This window comes from Nycticebus coucang, chromosome 7 (assembly GCF_027406575.1).
Source record: "Nycticebus coucang isolate mNycCou1 chromosome 7, mNycCou1.pri, whole genome shotgun sequence".
Taxonomy (NCBI): Eukaryota; Metazoa; Chordata; class Mammalia; order Primates; family Lorisidae; genus Nycticebus; species Nycticebus coucang.
Genome location: NC_069786.1, coordinates 5,351,162 through 5,372,097, shown reverse-complemented (window position 1 = coordinate 5,372,097; position 20,936 = coordinate 5,351,162). Strand labels below are relative to the sequence as shown.

At 41.9% G+C, this 20,936-nt stretch overlaps 1 protein-coding gene across 4 annotated transcripts in view; it reads left to right on the top strand.

The window, feature by feature from the left end:
- The window catches only part of DLGAP2 (DLG associated protein 2), a 594,688-nt gene that overhangs the window by 340,620 nt on the left and 233,132 nt on the right, over positions 1–20,936 (top strand). The gene's annotated exons all lie outside the window — the stretch shown is intronic.

The following is a 20,936-nucleotide window of genomic DNA, read 5'->3' as shown; positions in this document are numbered from 1 at the left end:
TCTTAAGTACAGCCAGAGAGAATGTACAGACAAATGTATTTACAATGTGATTTCTAGGAGGCTTCTCTTTATCACAATTGATACCAGATGACATTGGAGTAATATCAAAAAATGACTGACACAATAAAGGCAGTGAAGAAAGTGCCATGTATTGAATATCAAGGTGAAAAAAGAGGAGAGAAGTGGGTGAAGGGAGAGAAAAAAGGCCCAGGGCACATAAAATGTGGCAGAATGACTCAGGAATTTTTATAGATAAAGTTATTATTTAATGGTAAAAGGACTCTGCTCCAAGAAGCTGTAAGAAGCATCTATTTTAGGAAAGCCTGAAAATGTGCAAAGAAGAAAGAGAATTACAACGAGAAACTGACAAATCCTGTATTATGGTGGGAGACCCCCTTGTCTAAGGCCCCAAATCTCACGGGGGGAGCTGGCCCAGTGGGAGAAGCAGATGCTCTCAGAGGACCCTGGCAGGGATACCGTCTGCAGTGATCTGCTGAAGGGAGTTCTTGCCAAGTTCAAGAAGTTTGGCGTTTTGCTTGGCACCAGTCCTTCTGCACTTGTGGCTGAGTTGGCATTTCAATAAGTGCTTCACCAAATACTCACACTTCCACTAGAAATATTTGCAGGAATGCAGGACCCACCAGTTTCCAGAAGAGTACAGCTTCGCCTGGATGGCATCTCTTGGTGGCGTAGGGTCGGTGTCTCTGCTCTCCCTTCCTGGGTCCTCAAAGCTCGGAGAATCCCATGCCGCCCCACCCTGCTCTTGATGATCAGGCTTCCGTGATGTCACTGCAGAACTGGGCAGACTGTATCATTGTCATGGTTAGATTTTTAATGATTCTCATTTGAATTTGTCTGCAGTACAAATTCACATTCATAATCTTGCCCCAACTCGCCTCTCCTATTTAGCCACATATAAAATATACAACCTCTGTTTTCTGGTCTCCACATACTAACTTAGGGCACCATGAAGTCATGTGCGACACCTAAGCCGTTAATGATAGAGGGGACAGGTGAGGAGGGCAGGGGCAGACTCTGGGTGTGTGCACACGTGTGTCTCTGTGTATGTGAATTTGCAGGTGTGTACGTGTACACGTGTGTGCATGTGTTTGCACGTGTATGTATGTGCACATGTCTGTTCATTTTATGACCAGAGAAGTCTATCTAAGGACACACAAGAGGTAGTGTATATCTGTTACCTCGGCAGAAGTTAGATTTTCTACATATAGTGGAGGGAAGAGATGTATAATATTTTTGTATATAAACTTGAGAATTCTAGATAGAGATTTGAGGGTCAGCCCCGGCACTGTCTCCCTGGTGACGCCTGCACCCTATCCTCGCCCGACGCCTTTGTAGCTCTTTGTTAACTCCCTGTGACGTCAATTCCAGTTTTCCTCCTCCACAGACACCTTCAGGAGTGCGAGGTATGTTGCATGCTGGCTGAGTCCCAGCCACGTCAGCGCTTTGGGTGTAGCAACTCTCCTTTTCATCTACACACTCCATAGTGACCAGCAGGGCTCTTTGCATTTCATAATTAGGTATTTTGGAATCAAATGCCTCATGTTGACCATTAGATATCTGGTCCTACGACAAGCATAAGTGCTGCATCTAGAACTGGGGTGAAGCCGCAACTATTAAACATAAGATGGAGAGAAAACGGGATGAATTGCACATGCCATCTGGCATCTGGGACTCTGTGACAATTACGCATTTATGCAAAGTGATAGAAAATGTACAAATGAACCCTAATTTGCAATTTTTAAAAATAATATCCAATATCTGAGATTCAGGTACTCAGCTGGCTTTAGAACAGTTTCACTTCATTAACTTTCTCAGGAATACATCAATATTTTACTTTTCTGGTCACTGGGTGATTTATCCAGGCTGGCGTGGGTTCAGGTAAAGTGCTATTTTCTTGTTGCTAAACTATTTGCGTATTTGTTACATCTCAGAGCATATGTGGGAGGTGGAAATACACGTAGGATATATACAACTGAACATTAAGAAAAAGCAATATTAGAGTTATTGCTGATACTTTATAATAAGTTCCTTTATAACATTGAGGAATAAAAACAGCTGACTAGAGCAATTCCATGAGGGACAGTGTCTGGCATCTGTCTTCCTATTAGAAGGTCGCCATTTTGACAGCAAGGACTTTGCTTTACAATTGAGACTTCATCAGTGCTATCTCAGGATATGCACAACATGCCCCACATTCAATGTCTTTTCATTGCTCTGCTGGGAATTCAGTATCCTTAAGAGAATTCTTGTGATCTTCATAAGCTCCAGGAATACAAAGAAGTTGAGTATTTTATTTCTGGAGAATAAAATGCCTCTACAGAGTTCGATTATCTCAGTTTGCTGCTTGTTTTTCTTAATTTTCTCGTCCCATGACTTAAGGCTAAACACATTTGCAAGGATTCTGACTTGTCAGGTCCCAAGATGTTTTCTGAGACAAACTTTGCAGGGCTCAGACCTGCAGACCCAGCCATCCCCACGGCTGCGTGAGGTGTCAGTGCCAAGGCCTGGGTGTGGCCGCCAGCCCTGCTCCCTAGCCAGAGACAAGGAGCACAGCTCCCTGGTTTAATAGCAGGGCTGACTGGTTTGAGTGTAAGTCCATATGTCTGGGCTTCTGAGCACTGCAGGCTGGACACCCCTCCTGCCGCCTGGCCTGTCTGCGCCTCTCTCCCTTGGGCTGTGTGCTCCAGCTTCATCCCCTTCCCTTACCTGCCCGTATTTCATGGCACTGCAAGTTTCAGGACCCTGTGCTGGGTCTTGGGAAGAAAAGCGGGAAGGGGCCTCAGTCTGGCTCTCGAAGCAAGTGGGAGAGGCCTGGATACAAGAAGATAGGAGAGAAAAAGCCTCCCGACACAGGCACCAGGACAGTTTCACCTCATTGATTTGCTCAGGAGCGAATGAATATTTTATTTCTGTGGTCACTGGGTAATTTAAGTATCAGGCCTCAGGTTTGTTTGTCACACTCGTTCTGGTGTTCATGTTCATACATTTGGCCCCAGTTTTAGACGTTCTCTGTCTTTTCATGTGACTGGCAGAACAGAGAAGCCCGCCCTGAAATCCTTTATCATTATTGATCTGCATTCCTAATTTCATTTTTCTCTCCGATTGGTGCATCTCATTAGCAACGTTGTGAATTGTTATTTTTACAGCATCTCTCTTTGTAAAGTGACCTTGGAAGGAAAACACCCCAACACGGAATCACCATGTGGTCTCTCCCACTTAACCAATCTTGTGATCAGATGACCCAGAACTCAAGCTGTGAACCTAGAAATGAGCAAAACGCATTTGCAAGGATTTTGACGTGATGTGACATGCTTAAAACAGGAGAAGGACTGTGGGGTAGCCGCTCACCAGCAGTCTTGGACCCAAAAAGGCAGACTGGATGGATGACTCACTTTTCTAAAAAAAAAAAAAACTTGTTCTCTGTCCTAGTTGTCGAGAGGCTCACAGAAGATGATGTGTAGAAGAAATAGTGAATCTCGAAGTCCATGTTTTCCTGGGGCCAGGGAATGTCTTCATGAAAGGCCTTCCCCTTCCAAATGGCCTACAGCCAATAGACTCTGCCCGTTCCTAGAAACGCACCCCGTTCCTCGCTCTGGGTGCCCACATTCTGCTCAGAGCCGTGCTCACAGTTGACCATGATGCTGACCATGAGTGGTTTTGAGGATTACAGATTGTGTGGGCCCCTCACCAAGATGAGAATCCGGGCCCAGGGGCCATGTTAGACATCCTGGGAGGGGGACTGCAGGACCTGCTGAGACCACACACCAACTGGACTCCAGTCAGAAGAGAAGCAAGGTCTGCAGACTGCTTGGGACGTGGATCTCTGATAAGTGTCCAGAAATGGAAGCACAATGTATGACGTGGCAAGGGAGAGTGCTTCCTGGGGGTGACAGCGGTCATCACACCTTTGGTGACTTGCAAATGCAAGAGCATTTGTTTTGTTCTAAAAATTCCTTTGTGGGTGGTGCCTGTGGTTCAAGGAGTAGGGTGCCAGTCCGATATGCCAGAGGTGGTGGGTTCAAACCCAGCCCCGGCCAAAAAAAAAAAAAAAATCATTTAAAAATTCCTTTGTATGCATGGGCCTTCTGTTTGACCTTCCTTATATCCAAGATTATGGACTTTCCCGGGGGAAAAATACAGGCTCTGAGTCCAGTGGAAGGAGAATTGGACCAGGACCAATAGCCCAACATTCTGACTTCTCTGCTACTAACTAGAAGCGGGGCTTCATAAGAGCCTAATCTCTCTAGACCCAGTGATCTTATCTTAACATTTTCCATGCATTAAGATTTTGTGTATATGTGTGTCTATAGAAAAGAGTCTTCACTTTGAGAATATGGATTTTCTTTGTTAGATATTTTGCATGGCCCTAAATGTGGCCGCCATGACCTTACGCACCACTGGCCTGCTACTTAGTAAACTCTGATTCTTATTATTAGACATGTTGCAAAGAAGCCAGATGGGAACTAAATTTTCAAAACTTCAGAGTTTTAATGAAGGATGACCCATTTCCCATTATTCACATTCACGTTCTTCCCAACATCTTTGCTAAACCAATGATGGTTAATTTTGGCAGATTAACCATTACTATATTCAATGATGAATTATTAATTAAAGAAATTAAATTATAAATCCACAAAAAGGAAAATGTGTGAAAAAGAAAAAATAAAGAGCATAAATTAGGAGTCAAGCTTAGAACTAAATAGGTTTTGGTACGAATCCAAATCCTTTCTGCCCTTGGTAACAAATTGTGTCACTTCATGGGCTCTGATATTCTCATTTGCAAAATTCACAAGTCAGTTTTGAAAATTATGGTATTTAGAATGATGCTTTGTACATAGTAGGGACTCATTGACTTCTGTGTTTTATTTTTGCTATCAACTTCTTTGTTCATTTGTTGATAATTCAATTTCTGTGTTTTTGTCTGAAGTCCTTCAGGCATTATTCTGGGTGTTGGGGAAAGACAGACATGATACAGTTGTACATTTAAAGAAATTATAAATCATTAGTTGGAATAAAGAATTACAAACAAACCAGTAGTTGTAGTGTAATGAGGATGTTGACGACTAATTCATTGTGCTAAGGGAATGTTTCCCAAATATAGAAATTGTGGCATACAGATGAATTCTACCCTGTTTTCCCGAAAATAAGACATCCTCCGAAAATAAGACCTACTTATAGGAAAGATAAGACGTCCCCTGAAAATAAGACCTAGCGCGTCTTAGGGAGCACACCTTAAAATAAGACACTGTCTTATTTTTGGGTAAACGGGGTAGATGGAGTTGCTTTGACTCATAATGTGAAGACTTGATCCAGGGTAAGGAGAAAATGAATATATTTTAGTATGCCTTTAAAACAGTGATTCTCAACCTTCCTAATGCCACAATGTATTTTCATTGTCACAAAGGGGTCGTGACCCACTGGTTGAGAACCGCTGCTTTAAAAGGTGGCCATAGAAACCTTTCATCTCTGTCTTTCAGGGTAATTTCTCTTCCCAGATAGAAAATAAAAGAAACCACATCAAACACGTGTGGATGTATATACGAATGAAGTTTGTGTATATGTCTACATGCACACACACATCCACACACACAATGGGGTACTATTCAGCCTTAATGAAGAAGGAAACCCCGTCATTTGTCACAGCCTGGGTACACCTGGAGGACATTATGTTCAGCGAAGTGAGTCTCAGAGAGACAAGCACCGAGTGGTCTTACTTCCCTGTGGAATCTACAAAATGTGGAACTCCTGGAAACAGAGCAGATGGTGGCTGCTCGGAGCTGGAGGGCAGAGAAATGGGGCGAGGTTGGTTGGAGGGTACAAGCTTATACGACTAGCAAGTTCTGGAGCTCTAATTCCAATGAATTCATTATTCTCCATTTTCTCAAATTCCAAGGTAGTTATTTGTGTATAACAGAACAAAAATAAGAAAGTTAATGTAATCACATGTAAAAAGTGATTGGAATATCCTCGTGTTGGGTCAAACATAGGACAGATTGAATTTGAGTCGACATTTCTGCACTTAGAGACTGAAACACCAATTCAGTTCACATGCGTTAGTGTCTAAGTCCAGAGAGGGCATCATGCTGGGTGCCATGGGGTTTCTGAAGCATGGGACCCAGTGGGGAACCCCGTACATAGCAGATGTATCCCAAAACATTTCGATGTGTTAGGATAGTGCCAAAACAGCACTAAATGATTTCAGCTGTGGAAAAGAAGAATCAAACCCAAAACTTTGGCTGCTGGGAGGCCTTTGAAATAAATAATATACTGGACCCTAAGAGAAAAAGAAGCTTCGGGGACATGGTGCTGAGGTTTGAGGAGTCGGCAGGACTCAGGCACAGGGTGACTTGCGTATCACACTGCAAATGGTTTTGTGCAACCCTGTGTGAGCGTCTGGAGCTGAAGTCTGTGATTGCCCTAAAACTGTTGTCAATCTGGTTTAAGTGTCTTATAGGCTTTGGGAGGAAAGGGGGATTTTTTAAAAATCAGAATTGCTGTAGTTTTTACAAGATTGCCGTAGAGATTTTTAACCACTAACAAGGCACAAAGAATAACTGCCAAGCAGCAGGTCAGGGGTGCCTGGGAGGGACACACAGTTTGCTGACATGTGGGTGCCACTGGGGCCACCTCTGTCTTGAGCATTTCTGACAAAATCCAGTCTTGGTCCAGCCCCTGAACTTTTGCCTAAGGCCAGTTTTTACTAGAACAAGCCCATACTTTCTCCAAAAGGCTATAGAGGGCATCTCTGGGAGATGTTCCTGCTCATCTGGGTGGTGGGGTTGGTGGGGTTAGAGGCAGCCCTCACCCCAGCAGACACACCTGGGCCTGGGGCTTGGTGGGAGCTGCGGGGAGCCAGGGGTGCCTTGGGCCTCTGAGAACATCCTCAGGAGACTGGCCGAGCAGGAATGGAGGGTTCAGGTCACTCCCCACGCCCTCCTTGGGCCACAGTATGCCATGAGGTTCCAGACCCAGGATGTCTGCACAGCGCCTCCCTTTGTGTCATTTTTGTGATTGCTTTCACTGGACTCAGTTTATGTCCCCAAAGGTTGGCCCGGTGCAGTTTGAGTGTGGTGCTGGGGGCCTCATGATGTGCAGAGACAGCTTCATCTCGCCGGGAAGGCCCTGCCCCTCCATAGGCCCTCAGAGCCTCCTGCATGCAAATACTGCCCTCAATTTGAATTTAATCCAAATCTCCAGCCTGTGTGAGTGCTTCAACTCAAAAGCTGTTTTTAATGAACTGGGATATATACAGCATGTTAAATTAAGATAAACTTGTTGTCGAATTCCCAGTGAGGTAAATGGGATTCTGTTCAAAGAGTGAGAAGCTAGAGTGACATTGATGTAGAATTCCAAACGGGAAACTTTAAATGAAATTTCCGGACTTTAATACCTTTATATATAACAAGAATCTGCTCTGACTCTGGGTAACAGGGTATATACCTATTAATACTTTTCTTGATTTTGAAATCCGTTCAAAACCTGAGTCATTCAATAACTATTTTTCATACATGAAAGTCTTATGAATTTAAATAGTAGCTTAGAATGCTAAGTTGTCTCAGCAAAATGGTTCCGTCTGTATATTGTGTTTTCATTTGCAAGAGTCATATTTTTTACATTTACAGAGAATATATTTTTAATTGTATTTTAATGTATTGTTAATTTTAATTAATATATTAATTTTTAATTTTCATTAATATTAAATTTTAATTTTTAATTAAATACTGTATTTGTGTCTTAAATAAATTTAAGAGACAATATTATCTAAATCTGGGAACTCTTTTTTTCCCCCAGTATAAAGTACTGGGATGCACACGCACACCCACACGCGCACACAAGTAGACACTGGAAACTGTATGTATTATGTGTATATACGCACAGGCACACTCACACACAAATAACGTATTTGAGAACACAAAACAGAAAACGAGTATTTCTGGACTCCTTTTCTGGGGGAGTCGTTCTTGTTCCTCTTTTTTTTTTTTTTTTTTTTTTTTGTGGTTTTTGGCCGGGGCTGGGCTTGAACCTGCCACCTCAAGCATATGGGACCGGTGCCCTACCCCCTTGAGCCACAGGCACCACCTCCTTGTTCCTCTTTTTTGTGGTAGTGGTTGGTCAATCTGAATTAAAGCTAAGAATGATATGCTGACTATTCAGGCTGGTGCTAAGAGGAGAGAAGAAACCCTGTTGCTTTCAATTTACTGACTTAAAAATGCCCTGCATTTCTCTAATCCCTTCATTAGCAAGTATGTTACTGGCATCTTCACAGTTTCTACCTGATTCAGCAGTAGGCCTTGCAGAAGCCATGGCTGGGCACTGGCGGTGTGCTGTGCTGCCCGGCATTCTCTGCCTCTCCAAGGGCCTCCTGCCTGTGACAGACAGACAGGGATGGCACACAGTGCAGGTGGCCCTCGGATTCTGGATTCAAACACAGAGACTCGAGGCTTGGGTCTGGCAGCTTCCTGAACTGCATAAAACACTTTTGATGTCATGTATATATATGATGTCAGAAAAAACAATCCCTTCCAGATCACAGGGTCTAAATCCCTCAGCTGGTACTCCAGTAGGCAGAGTGGCTGACCAAACACTACACTGGCCCTGGGAGCTGAGACAACGAGGATGCTGCCGCGGTCATGGCAGAGAATTTGGAATGAACAAAAGCAGAACGGCCATAGATCTGTGCCCAGATGCTGACGGGGCAGTCACACAGATGGTGTTTGCTGGGACGCCGTGGACCGTAGCACTGGCGCTCTTGGTGGTGTTTTCATTCTTATCACACAGCAGAGCTGCACGCATGCAGTCGAAATTCATAAGAGCGTCATTTTCATGTGGACTGAATTTCTTTGCTTTCCCAGATCTTTATGTAGACGCAAAGACAAAAAGATAATGCAAAACCTCTGCTTACAAGAAGTTCATAGGAAAATGGTCCACGTAAATAATTGTCATTCTGGGGCTTCTGAAACTTTGTCCCCGATCCAAAAAGAGAAAAACGCATAAAATTTTGTGCAAAATGAGGATTTTTGGAGAGATCTATAAGGACTGAAATAAAATGCGCTTTTGTAAAAATTACTATTACCCTTTTTGGAAACACTCGTTAGTTCGTATTTGCCATAGTGAGTGCTCTTTTATCTTCCTAATCATTTCATTTTGACTTTATTACAGAAGGGCACAGCCATTATTTATAACTCAGAAGAGAAAGCAGAAGTTGCCCTTCATCCGACCCCCGTGTGTCTCACAGACTGAGCCCCTTACAGCTCCGTTGAGTGCACTCACCACAGTAGCTCTTAACATCATGTTTATGCTTTAACAACTTTTATGAAAATCATTACAACTGCTTTTCACCTGAAACACTAAGAGAAGTGATATTTTAACATTAGAGTTTTGGACTGATGAGTGACTGCGCTGGGAACAAGGCATCAGACTGGAATCCTGTGCTGAGTGTCACCGACCCCTCAGGCTCTCAGGGTACCCTCAGGTCAAGGGCGCTGCCTGATTATCTGCACTTTGTTCCGCCTGTGATTTTCCACCTGTTTAGCCTTTATTTTGCCCCGAAGTTGTTCTTCTTCCTTTGTGATGACTGGGAACAACAAGCCTGTGTGTCCAGCGTGGATTCTTTGATGTCCTATCACAAACCCTCCTCTCTCCAGAAAGTCTGCTTTAATGAATAGAACAAGCTCTGTTGCCCACATCTGTAATATAGGACTTGTTACATGTGTAAATGTCTTTTTTTTTCTTTGAGACAGAGTCTCAAGCTATCCTCCTCGCTAGAGTGCCATGACATCACAATTCACCACAACCTCACACTTTTGAGCTTAAGCAATTGGACGCTGTGGACCGTAGCACTTGCCTCAGCCTCCCAAGTAGCTGGGACTACAGGCACCTGCCCACAATGCCTGGCTATTTTTTGGTAGGAGTTGTCATTGTTGTTCAGCAGGCTCGGGCTGGATTCGAACCCATCAGCTCCGGTGTATGTGGCTGGCGCCCTAGCCGTGGAGCTACAGGCACCAAGCCTACATGTGTAAATTTCTTTAGCTAATCTTTCTCGGTAGCTTAAAATTATCTGTATATCTTGGATTAGAAGAAGACATTATACATTTCTCATTAAAATCGTCGATAAAACTAAATTTTCATTTGATGGCTTTTTATGTGGCGGCAGAGTTTTCAGGAATGTCATAAACAAGGAATAGATGTGGTTTTCATTGAATTGTGCCCTACGTCTTTCCTTACAACTGTATTTGCTGTTTGACTGTAAAATGTAGGCTCTGTTATATTGCATTAAATACATGTGTTTCTAAATATTGTTTTTAGTGGTAACACATCATTGCATTGTGTTGATCTACTATGATTTATTGACTTAGTCCCCTTTTAATGGAACTTTAAGCTATTCCTAATTACTTTATTAATATTAATTATACTTTTATGAACATATATTCATAGGTTTATCTGTATGGTCATTCATGTTTATTTCCTTAGGGTAAATGCTAGAAAGCTTAGAAATACAGTCGCTAATTCAAAGGGTGGCTCCTTTACTAATGAATTTTTGAGGTGACTTATATTCTTTTTTGCCATCCTGAAGAGGAAGACTTCTCTGTGCATGTATGGCCACACCACAAATGTTTTTTATTATTGTTATTTAAAAATATCTAGAAAACCTTTTTTTCTGGGCACTAGGGATGCAAAAATAAATAAAGCAGGGAGAAATACATATGCCAAGAAGTGTATAAAATAAAAATTATGAACAGAGACAGATCAGCAGTGTTCAAAGGGAATGGTCAGCTTTACCAGGAGGCAGGTGGGTTAGAAAACAGGATTATAGAAGAGATGATTCTTGACGCCAGCCAGGTAGGTGAGCTGTGAGGAGCCTCCTGACTGATCGGGACCCAGCACATCCACACTGGTGGGTCGGAGCTGGTCAGCTCACTGTCTCTTGCCTAGCAAATTCACGAAGAGGTCTACCTCCCTGTTATTACTGGGGCAGTTAATAACAAGGAAAGTTAAGTAGATATGTCCTGCAAATCAGGGCAGCACCTGTGGCTCAAAGAAGTAGGGTGCTGGCCCCATATGCTGGAGGTGGCGGGTTCAAAACCGGCCCCAGCCATAAAAACTGTAAAAAAAAAAAAAAGGAAATATTGTCTTGAATCTCAGTTAAAATTCTTTCCTATGCTATGTTGGGAGAGGAAGACCATCATCTTCTGACACCGAGGAAAGGCTACACGGGAAGACGCACTTAATAATGCAAAATGAAAAAAAATTAGCAAAGGGTTGCATGGTTTGTGGCAGAGGAAATGAAAAAAGTTGAAGGAGAGAAACGATTTTCTGCTGTGAAACACATAGGAGAAAGCCTGGGCTTCTCCTAGAGATCACGTCAACAAGTATCACACTCAAAAAAATAAAAAACATAAACAAAAATAAAAACACTTCAATTACTGTATGTAACCTAAGTAGATAATAAAATCATCAGGTGAGTTTATGTTTACAAGTAATCCACCAACCTGTTTCCCACTCAAAACAAATAAGAGTTTGGGAGTATGCGGGAGGCAGAAAAATTGGATTGGAAAGGATTTATTTAGCATAATTCTAGACTGGGTGTTGGAATGAGGTTGATAGGGATGGAAGCTTGGTAGCCTTCTTAAAAAACAAATAAATTACTAATTTAAATTGACCTTAGTCAATTATAACTTTTCAATAGTCTCTTCAACTTCAGCATTCAGGAGACAGGATCTTTCTGTCTTAAAGTTGAAAAAGAACGTCATGGAAGAAGTGACAGTCAGTGTGTGTTGAAGGATAGGAAGAGCACAGGAGCACAGCAGAGACCGAGAAGTTTCTCTGCCAGCAGGATTGCTCTGTGTACCGGCACCTGCAGCCTGAACAGGAGGGATGGGCACAGCGGTGTGTGGGTGGCCAGGCTGGACGGGGTCTTACTGCTGTGTGAACATCACATCACAGATGTCACTTGTGGTGTGAAGACTCTGAAGTGGAACCCAGGGGCATCTTCAGTTCTGCCCCTGAACACACATTTGAGGTTCTGTGTATGGCGTTCTGGGGAGCAAGCCCAGTGCTTTTGTATCAAAAGCGGCAGAGGGAGGACAGGCCTTGGGTTTGGAACCAGCTGAACATAAACCAAGAATTCTCATGATGTCTCTGTGACCTTGTAACGACCTCAGGAGCCTCTCTGTACCACTTGTGAAGACAACTACATGCCCAGCTCAGAGGGCGTCAGGGGTTTAAATGAGATAACGTGGCTCAGGTTCTTATCATGGTGTCTGGTGCGTAGTCATCATTTAATTGAAACACACGTATGTGGCTTGAGTTTTAAAGTAGTTTGCACCTATAATGGCTAAGCAGTCTGAGTTAGCAGCCTCAGAAAGCAGACACCTGCAGGGTCAGGTGTGGGTTTCCAGCTGGGCACGTAGCTGTTAGTTCCAAGAGAGAGAAAGACGGCAGTGCAGATGCCCTGTCCCCCGCCTTCAGGTTTGTGGGCTGGCTTTTGCTGTCGTCATGACCTTGATCTGGTTCCCTTTCCGCTTGGCTCCCACAGTGGCATGAGGCTCAGTGCTCAGTAAAGGCTCCGAATCCCTTTCTGTCCCTGGAGCACAGATCATACATACATTAGCCCCCTAAGGTCAGACTGAGCTGGCACCAAAGACAGGAAGTGGGCTCTGGTGCTGACCAGTCTGAGAACATCCCCCTTCTCATCTGAGACCAGCTAGAAGACCCACAGTGCCCAGTGTTCACCCTGAAATTCAGCTCCCCAGGTCCCGTCAGGAGGAGGGGACCAGGCAAAGGCCGATGCCTCAGCTCCCTGCAAAGCTTCCCCAGGAATCTACTGCGTGCGGCAGCAGTGACAATGTGGAGGATGATTTCCCATGACATTGGGCTCTGGGAGGACCATTGGAACCACAGCAGGGAATGGGGGTCACGTCAAAGTGTCCATGGCAGTGAATTAACGAACAGTGAGGGCATCTCAGCTCCTGAGTCAGGAGCACCTACCTGCCTTGACCCGGGGCCCTGGGTCGGTCACTGTTTCCTGTCCCCCAGGGACATCGGGTCTCTTGTGTTTGTTTGGGTGTGCTGTATTTGTTTTAATTTACTAAATAAAAGTTATTTTAAAGCAAGATAAAAACATATCATCCTTTGCTCTAGTGAAAAGATGAATTACTTCCCAATGACTGCAAAAGACAGTTCCTTTCAGCCCTGATGCTTGGTTTCCTTTGTTGTAACTTCTGGTTTTCTATTTGACAATTTACAAACTCCAGAAAATAATAATGAGGATAGCAATAAAGCTTACATTGAATATTCAGCTTTCATTAGCACAAATCCTTTTTTGCCACCTCACTAGCATTTTGAAAATGCTCATATGCTGTAGTCTTATAATTATAATTCTGGGACAGTTACCCATGAAAATAAGTAAATATTTAGAAGTTTAGAAAACTTCAAGCATTAGCATGTTCATTGCAATTTTATTTATAAAAGCAAACATTTGGAAACAACCTTCATTTGCTATGTGATTCAATCATATACAGCCTTGAAATGTGGCAAATGCTGTAGTGCCCACCTATTGAGAAGCAGCATCAAAAGAGATCTGTATAGTATAGTAACTTGCAAAGCAGATGATTGTCCTTCAAGATGGAGCTCTAAATTTCTGTGTTTTCTTCTTCCTTTTTTCCCCCATAGGTTTTAAATTTTCTGTCATAATTATGCGACTTTTTGATAATGGGAAAAGTTGCTTCAAAATTGCATTGCCAAGTCCTTCCACGGGCAGGAAAGTGAGAGAACTCACAGCATTCTGAATTGCAGGCTCTCTCATTCAAGTGGCTGTCGGCATCAATTTCTAGGACAAAGGGTTTTATGGCTGCTAGTGGTCATTTACAGAGTCCCTGGTAGGCTTATATTTCAGTGGAGATTTTCTAAATTGCTTCAGAAGAGACCATTAAAATGATCCTATCAGTATAATTGAAGCTCCAGGAAGAAAAAAGACAGGAAGAACTGGCAGGAGCACAGATCCTCACACTGGCTCCGAATTAATACAAAGAAATGAGGATTTGCTTCTAGACAGGACGCTGCTTCCTGTACAACTGAGCGGTCCCTGTGTCCCTTTCCAAGTCTGCTCATCTCTCTCTGTTCCTTTCACTCCTTTGTTCATCCAAAACATCTTTCCTGTCTGTCTTCATCCTCGGCCTTCCATATTTTGTTAATCTTTTTGCCTACCCATCTTTCTGCACCAAATTCTGAGGCTGCAAAGCCTGCAATTTGCCCAATCCTGGTCTCCACCCACATCTCCATTTATTTATTTTGCTTTTGACACCTTGCCAAAATTTAGCACCATTCTGGCCATGTGATTTTTAACTGGTCATTTATAGTATAAATTCTGTCGGGTGCCATATGTAATTTAATTCCACATGCAATTTGATGCTGCGAATTTATCTTTGCACCATATTTTTCTCAGTGTTTTATTATGTTCTTACTTATTTTCATGGTGAAATAAAAATATATGGAGATGACAAAAATGTAGTTAAAACACCTTCATATCTATCTACTGTATAGATGGTTTGCCATGATTCATTGTTCAAAAAGAACCAATTCATACATTTGTTTTTAAAAAAATTCATTTTTCTCAATAAGTTCAGTTGTACCTCAACAAAGACTTTAACAAATGAGTATCACATTGTGCATTTGAATTGGGTTTAGAAGATGTTTGAAAAGAATATACTGTTAGTAGAAATCGTCCTAGAGCTGATGTGAGACATACTTGGCCTATGATACATGGCTCTCCGCTGTCTCTGTCATCCTGCGCTGTGCAGTAACAACGGCCCGCTGTCCACGTGAACAATGGGACCTACCTTTTGGAGAAAACATTCTGCTGATTCATACAAATATCACTATTTTTTTAAGCAGAGAAAAATAACTTTTAAATAGATTGTTTTAACAAAGTGATACCCTATAAACATACTTTAAATATTTACAATTTTAGCCTGTCCACGTATACTGTTATTATTTACCAAGAAGTACAATGTATAGAAATCAAGCTGAAAACAGGACTTAGGTGCTGGCCCCTGAGGCTGCTTTCTTGCTTGTAACGTAAGATCACAGCATAAATAAAGGGCTTAGAACTGTGACTGGGGTGATGAGGGTCTCAGCAGTGGGCACCCCCACCCTCCGTTGATATGCTTGGGCCCCTATTGTGTGTCGGGGAGGGACCTCGGCCTCTGGTTCAGTCCTCCTGAGAACCACAGTGTCATCAGAGCCATGAAGGGGAGAACTGGAGAGTTGACCCCCATCTGTCTGACAGGTTCCTCCTCTGGGCACTGGGCTGTATGTGCCACTTCCCTAGCGTCGCCTCCCTCCAAAGAATTAGGGTCTTTAGACAGCATGGAAAAGTGACTTGATTTGCAAATGTATATTCTAGAAAACTAATCCTGAGTATAATCAGAATGTCAAATACACACTCTGCCACGGGGGATGGAGCTGCAGCTTACCATCAACTAGTTGTTTTAGACAGTTGTAAACCTCGGTGAGTTATTTTTAAAGAGAAAAGACTTATTTTTGTAATGTAAACCAGTTCCTTCATCTGTTTAGCTACGCTTTACTCCCATGTATGTGTGTACATGATTCTGTTAGGTCCTCACTGTTGCAAAACCTTCAGGTGAATACCATGGCTTGTTGGCTTTCTTTGTAGAATTGTGTAAGATTTTTACTATGTAGCTCTAGACTTAGAAAATTCTAGTCATTTAAGCATTAGAGCTACTGAATTTAAGAAAACCTCTAAAGAATCCACAAATGCCCTTGAATCACAGGTTTTCATGGTGGTTTAACACTGGCATCCAGAGCCGTTATTGCTTCTGTCTGGTGCTTACACGGCAAGTGCTCTCTACAAAGGACCCTGAATCGAGATTCTGGACAGTTCCTGCCCAAAGAAGGCTAATTCTTGGATTTAAGTGTGTGCATGTCTTAGTGACTGGGATTAGAGGGAAGGATTTGTTGGAAACTGTTTAAAGATTGGATGAGCCAGACAGAGCAGTGTGTTTGTTGTAGAATCGCTAGTACATGGCAGTATCTACTTATTTGAACAAAATTGGAGAAAATGAAAATTGTGTATTATTGTATGTGGAAGGCATATTTTAACAAATGCAGATTTTTAGTTTGAGAGTCTGAGTTGCCATTTTAATCCTGCTGTTAGCCTGCTGCATAAGTGAGAGATCCCCTTAGCACCCTGTCTGCTTTGGAAGGCTGTCCCGGACACCTGGACAGCATTATTGCAGCATCGTGTGGGTGTGTGGCTGTAAACGAGTTCATACGTCACTGTTTTATTCCTCATGGACAAAAGTGCCTTTGCCATGGCAGAGGGCCTTCCCCGAGGCCTATGCACCCTGCTGTCTGTGCAATGAGCACCTGCTGTTCCCACAGGAGTCCCCACTGAGCTACATCTGTGAGGCCAGGCAGCTGCCCAGGCAACCACAGGGCCAGACAAGCCCAGAGGGAACCTGCCTGAGACCTCTGAACACTGGGTTTCAGCAGAAAACAAAATTAGGGAATCTCTCCTAAATAGTTAAGATGGTTTTAGTCAATTTCTTTCTTTCTTTTTTAAACCATTTTTGATATTCCAGAAAGATAAAATGATAGGTTTTAGGGGCAAGAAGATGTGGCCAAAATGGGATGGCTATTGAAAAGCGTTTCGTGAGGCAATTGTGCAAGTGAAGAGTGTCCATGGTCCCGCTCATACTGTCTCCGGGACACAGCTCGTGCTGGGAATTTATTCCTGCCTGGATGGCAGGTACTGAGGGAGATGGGAGACTCTGAACCTTTTGTATAACATGTGACATGAGCAATTACAGGTCTTTCTAGAGATTAATTAGCCAAACTCAAACAAAATAAGGACATGAAATCAACAAAGCTGAGACGGTAGGGAAAGGATGATGTCATTGAGGCCTGGACACACCACATGATGAATCCACTTTCACTGAATTTTTATTTAAAATGTACCACAAGTGGAGTGTATTAGTTCCTAGTAACAGTGGGTTTAAACTTAGGACCATCTGACCAGCAGACCTGTGTTCCTTCCATCCCCTAAGACTGTTTGACAAATTTTTATTTTAGCAGTTTTTAGTTCTGGTCAGAGGTTAATAACCACATAAGGCTCTAAACCCTTTATAATGGACCAAAGTGTAGTAATTATGAAAAAGACAAGTTGCCTCCCAGTGGCGCTGCAAACAGCTGCTCCCATAGCAGAGATGGTGGGGCACAGGCTGACAGGTGGAGGGCAGGGGCCAACCTTTGACTTCCTCTTGCACTCTTCCTGTCCTTTCTGGGAGGTTTTTGAATATGAAATTTATATTCAAGGCTTTTGAATATGAAATTTATATTTATTTTAGTGCTTAAGCACTATAAATGCTCTGGGGATCCAGCTCGTGCTCAGGTCTGGACTGCTTGGAGCTGTGGACTAGTATAAGATGAAGCTTTAAAGAAATAGCATTACTTCATGTATTGTGAAAAAGTATATCTAACATAGTACTTACTGTCTTTTTTTATTTTTATTTTTTATTGTTGTGGATTCATTGAGGGTACAATAAGCCAGGTTACACTGATTGCAATTGTTAGGTAAAGTCCCTCTTGCAATCATGTCTTGCCCCCATAAAGTGTGACACACACCAAGGCCCCACCCCCCTCCCTCCGTCCCTCTTTCTGCTTTTCCTCCCCCCCATAACCTTAATTGTCATTAATTGTCCTCATATCAAAATTGAGTACATAGGATTCATGCTTCTCCATTCTTGTGATGCTTTACTAAGAATAATGTCTTCCGCTTCCATCCAGGTTAATACGAAGGATGTAAAGTCTCCATTTTTTTTATTAGCTGAATAGTATTCCATGATATATATATATATACCACAGCTTGTTAATCCATTCCTGGGTTGGTGGGCATTTAGGCTGTTTCCACATTTTGGCGATTGTAAATTGAGCTGCAATAAACAGTCTAGTACAAGTGTCCTTATGATAAAAGGATTTTTTTCCTTCTGGGTAGATGCCCAGTAATGGGATTGCAGGATCAAATGGGAGGTCTAGCTTGAGTGCTTTGAGGTTTCTCCATACTTCCTTCCAGAAAGGTTGTACTAGTTTGCAGTCCCACCAGCAGTGTAAAAGTGTTCCCTTCTCTCCACATCCATGCCAGCATCTGCAGTTTTGAGATTTTGTGATGTGGGCCATTGTCACTGGGGTTAGATGATATCTCAGGGTTGTTTTGATTTGCATTTCTCTAATATATAGAGATGATGAACATTTTTTCATGTGTTTGTTAGCCATTCGTCTGTCGTCTTTAGAGAAAGTTCTATTGTTGTCTCTTGCCCATTGATATAAGGGATTGTTGGCTTTTTTCATGTGGATTAATTTGAGTTCTCTATAGATCCTGGTTATCAAGCTTTTCTCTGATTGAAAATATGCAAATATCCTTTCCCATTGTGTAGGTTGTCTCTTTGCTTTGGTTATTGTCTCCTTAGCTGTACAGAAGCTTTTCAGTTAAATCAAGTCCCATTTGTTTATTTTTGTTGTTGTTGCAATTGCCATGGCAGTCTTCTTCATGAAGTCTTTCCCCAGGCCAATATCTTCCAGTGTTTTTTCTATGCTTTCTTTGAGGATTTTTATTGTTTCATGCCTTAAATTTAAGTCCTTTATCCATTTTGAATCAATTTTTGTGAGTGGGGAAAGGTGTGGGTCCAGTTTCAGTCTTTTACATGTAGACATCCAGTTCTCCCAATACCATTTATTGAATAGGGGGTCTTTCCCCCAAGGTATGTTCTTGTATGGTTTATCGAAGATTAGGTGGTTGTAAGATGTTAGTTTCATTTCTTGATTTTCAATTCGATTCCAAGTGTCACTGTTTTTGTACCAGTACCATGCTGTCTTCACCACTACGGCTTTGTAGTACAGACTAAAATCTGATATGCTGATGCCCCCAGCTTTATTTTTATTACTAAGAACTGCCTTAGCTATACGGGGTTTTTTCCAGTTCCATACAAAACGCAGAATCATTTTCTACAAATCTTGAAAGTATGATGTTGGTATTTTGATAGGAATGGCATTGAATAGGTAGATTGCTTTGGGAAGTATAGACATTTTAACAATGTTGATTCTTCCCATCCATGAGCATGGTATGTTCTTCCATTTGTTAATATCCTCTGCTATTTCCTTTCTGAGGATTTCATAGTTTTCTTTATAGAGGTCCTTCACCTCCTTCGTTAGGTATATTCCTAGGTATTTCCTTTTCTTTGAAACTATGGTGAAGGGAGTTGTGTCCTTAATTAGCTTCTCATCTTGACTGTTATTGGTGTACACAAAGGCTACTGACTTGTGGACATTGATTTTATATCCTGAGACATTACTGTATTTTTTGATGACTTCTAGGAGTCTTGTGGTTGAGTCCTTGGGGTTCTCTAAGTATAAGATCATGTCGTCAGCAAAGAGGGAGAGTTTGACCTCCTCTGCTCCCATTTGGATTCCCTTTATTTCCTTGTCTTGCCTAATTGTATTGGCTAGAACTTCTAGCACTATGTTGAATAGTAAAGGTGACAGAGGACAACCTTGTCATGTTCCAGTTCTAAGAGGAAAAGCTTTCAGTTTTACTCCATTCAGTAAAATATTAGCTGTGGGTTTGTCATAGATATAGCTTCAATCAGTTTTAGAAATGTGCCACCTATGCCTATACTCTTCAGTGTTCTGATTAGAAAAGGATGCTGGATTTTATCAAAAGCTTTTTCTGCATCTATTGAGAGGGTCATGTGATCTTTATTTTTGCCTCTTAATATGGTTGATAACATTTATGGACTTGCATTTGTTAAACCAGCCTTGAATCCCTGGGATGAAACCTACTTGTCATGATGAATGACTTTTTTAATGATAAGCTGTAATCTATTGGCTAGGATTTTGTTGAGAATTTTTGCATCTATATTCATGAGTGAGATTGATCTGAAATTCTCCTTTTTGTTTGGGTCTTTTCCTGGTTTTGGTATCAGGGTGATGTTTGCTTCATAGAATGTGTTGGGGAAGATTCCTTCTTCCTCAATTTTTTGGAATAATTTCTGCAGTACAGGAATAAGCTCTTCCTTGAAGGTTTGATAAAATTCTGGTGTGAAGCCATCCGGACCAGGGCATTTTTTGGTTGGAAGATTTTTTATTGTTTCTTTGATCTCAGTGCTTGAAATTGGTCTGTTCAGGAGCTCTATTTCTTCCTGGCTAAGTCTAGGGAGAGGGTGTGATTCCAAATATTGATCCATTTCCTTCACATTGTCAAATTTCTGGACATAGAGTTTCTGGTAGTATTCAGAGATGATCTCTTGTATCTCTGTGGGATCAGTTGTTATTTCCCCTTTATCATTTCTGATTGAGGTTACTAGAGATTTTACTTTTCTATTTCTCATTAGTCTGGCCAGTGGTTTATCTATTTTATTTATTTTTTCAAAAAACCAACTCCTTGTTTCATTAATTTTCTGAATGATTCTTTTGTTTTCAATTTCATCGATCTCTGATTTGATTTTGGATATTTCTTTTCTTCTACTGAGTTTAGGCTTAGATTATTCGTCTTTTTCCAATTCCATAAGATGGCTTGTGAGATTGTTGATGCGCTCTCTTTCTGTTTTTCGAATGTAGGCATCTAAAGCGATGAATTTTCCTCTCAAAACTGCTTTTGCAGTATCCCACAGGTTTTGGTAGCTTGTGTCTTCATTGTTGTTATGCTCAAGGAAGTTAATGATTTCCAGTTTTATTTCTTCCTGCATCCATCTGTTATTCAACAGAAGATTGTTTAATTTCCTTGCCTTTGTGTGGGGTCGAGCGTTTTTGTTAGAGTTGAGTTCCACCTTTAGTGCCTTATGGTCTGAGAAGATACAAGGTAAAATTTCAATTCTTTTGATTCTGTTGATATTTGTTTTGTG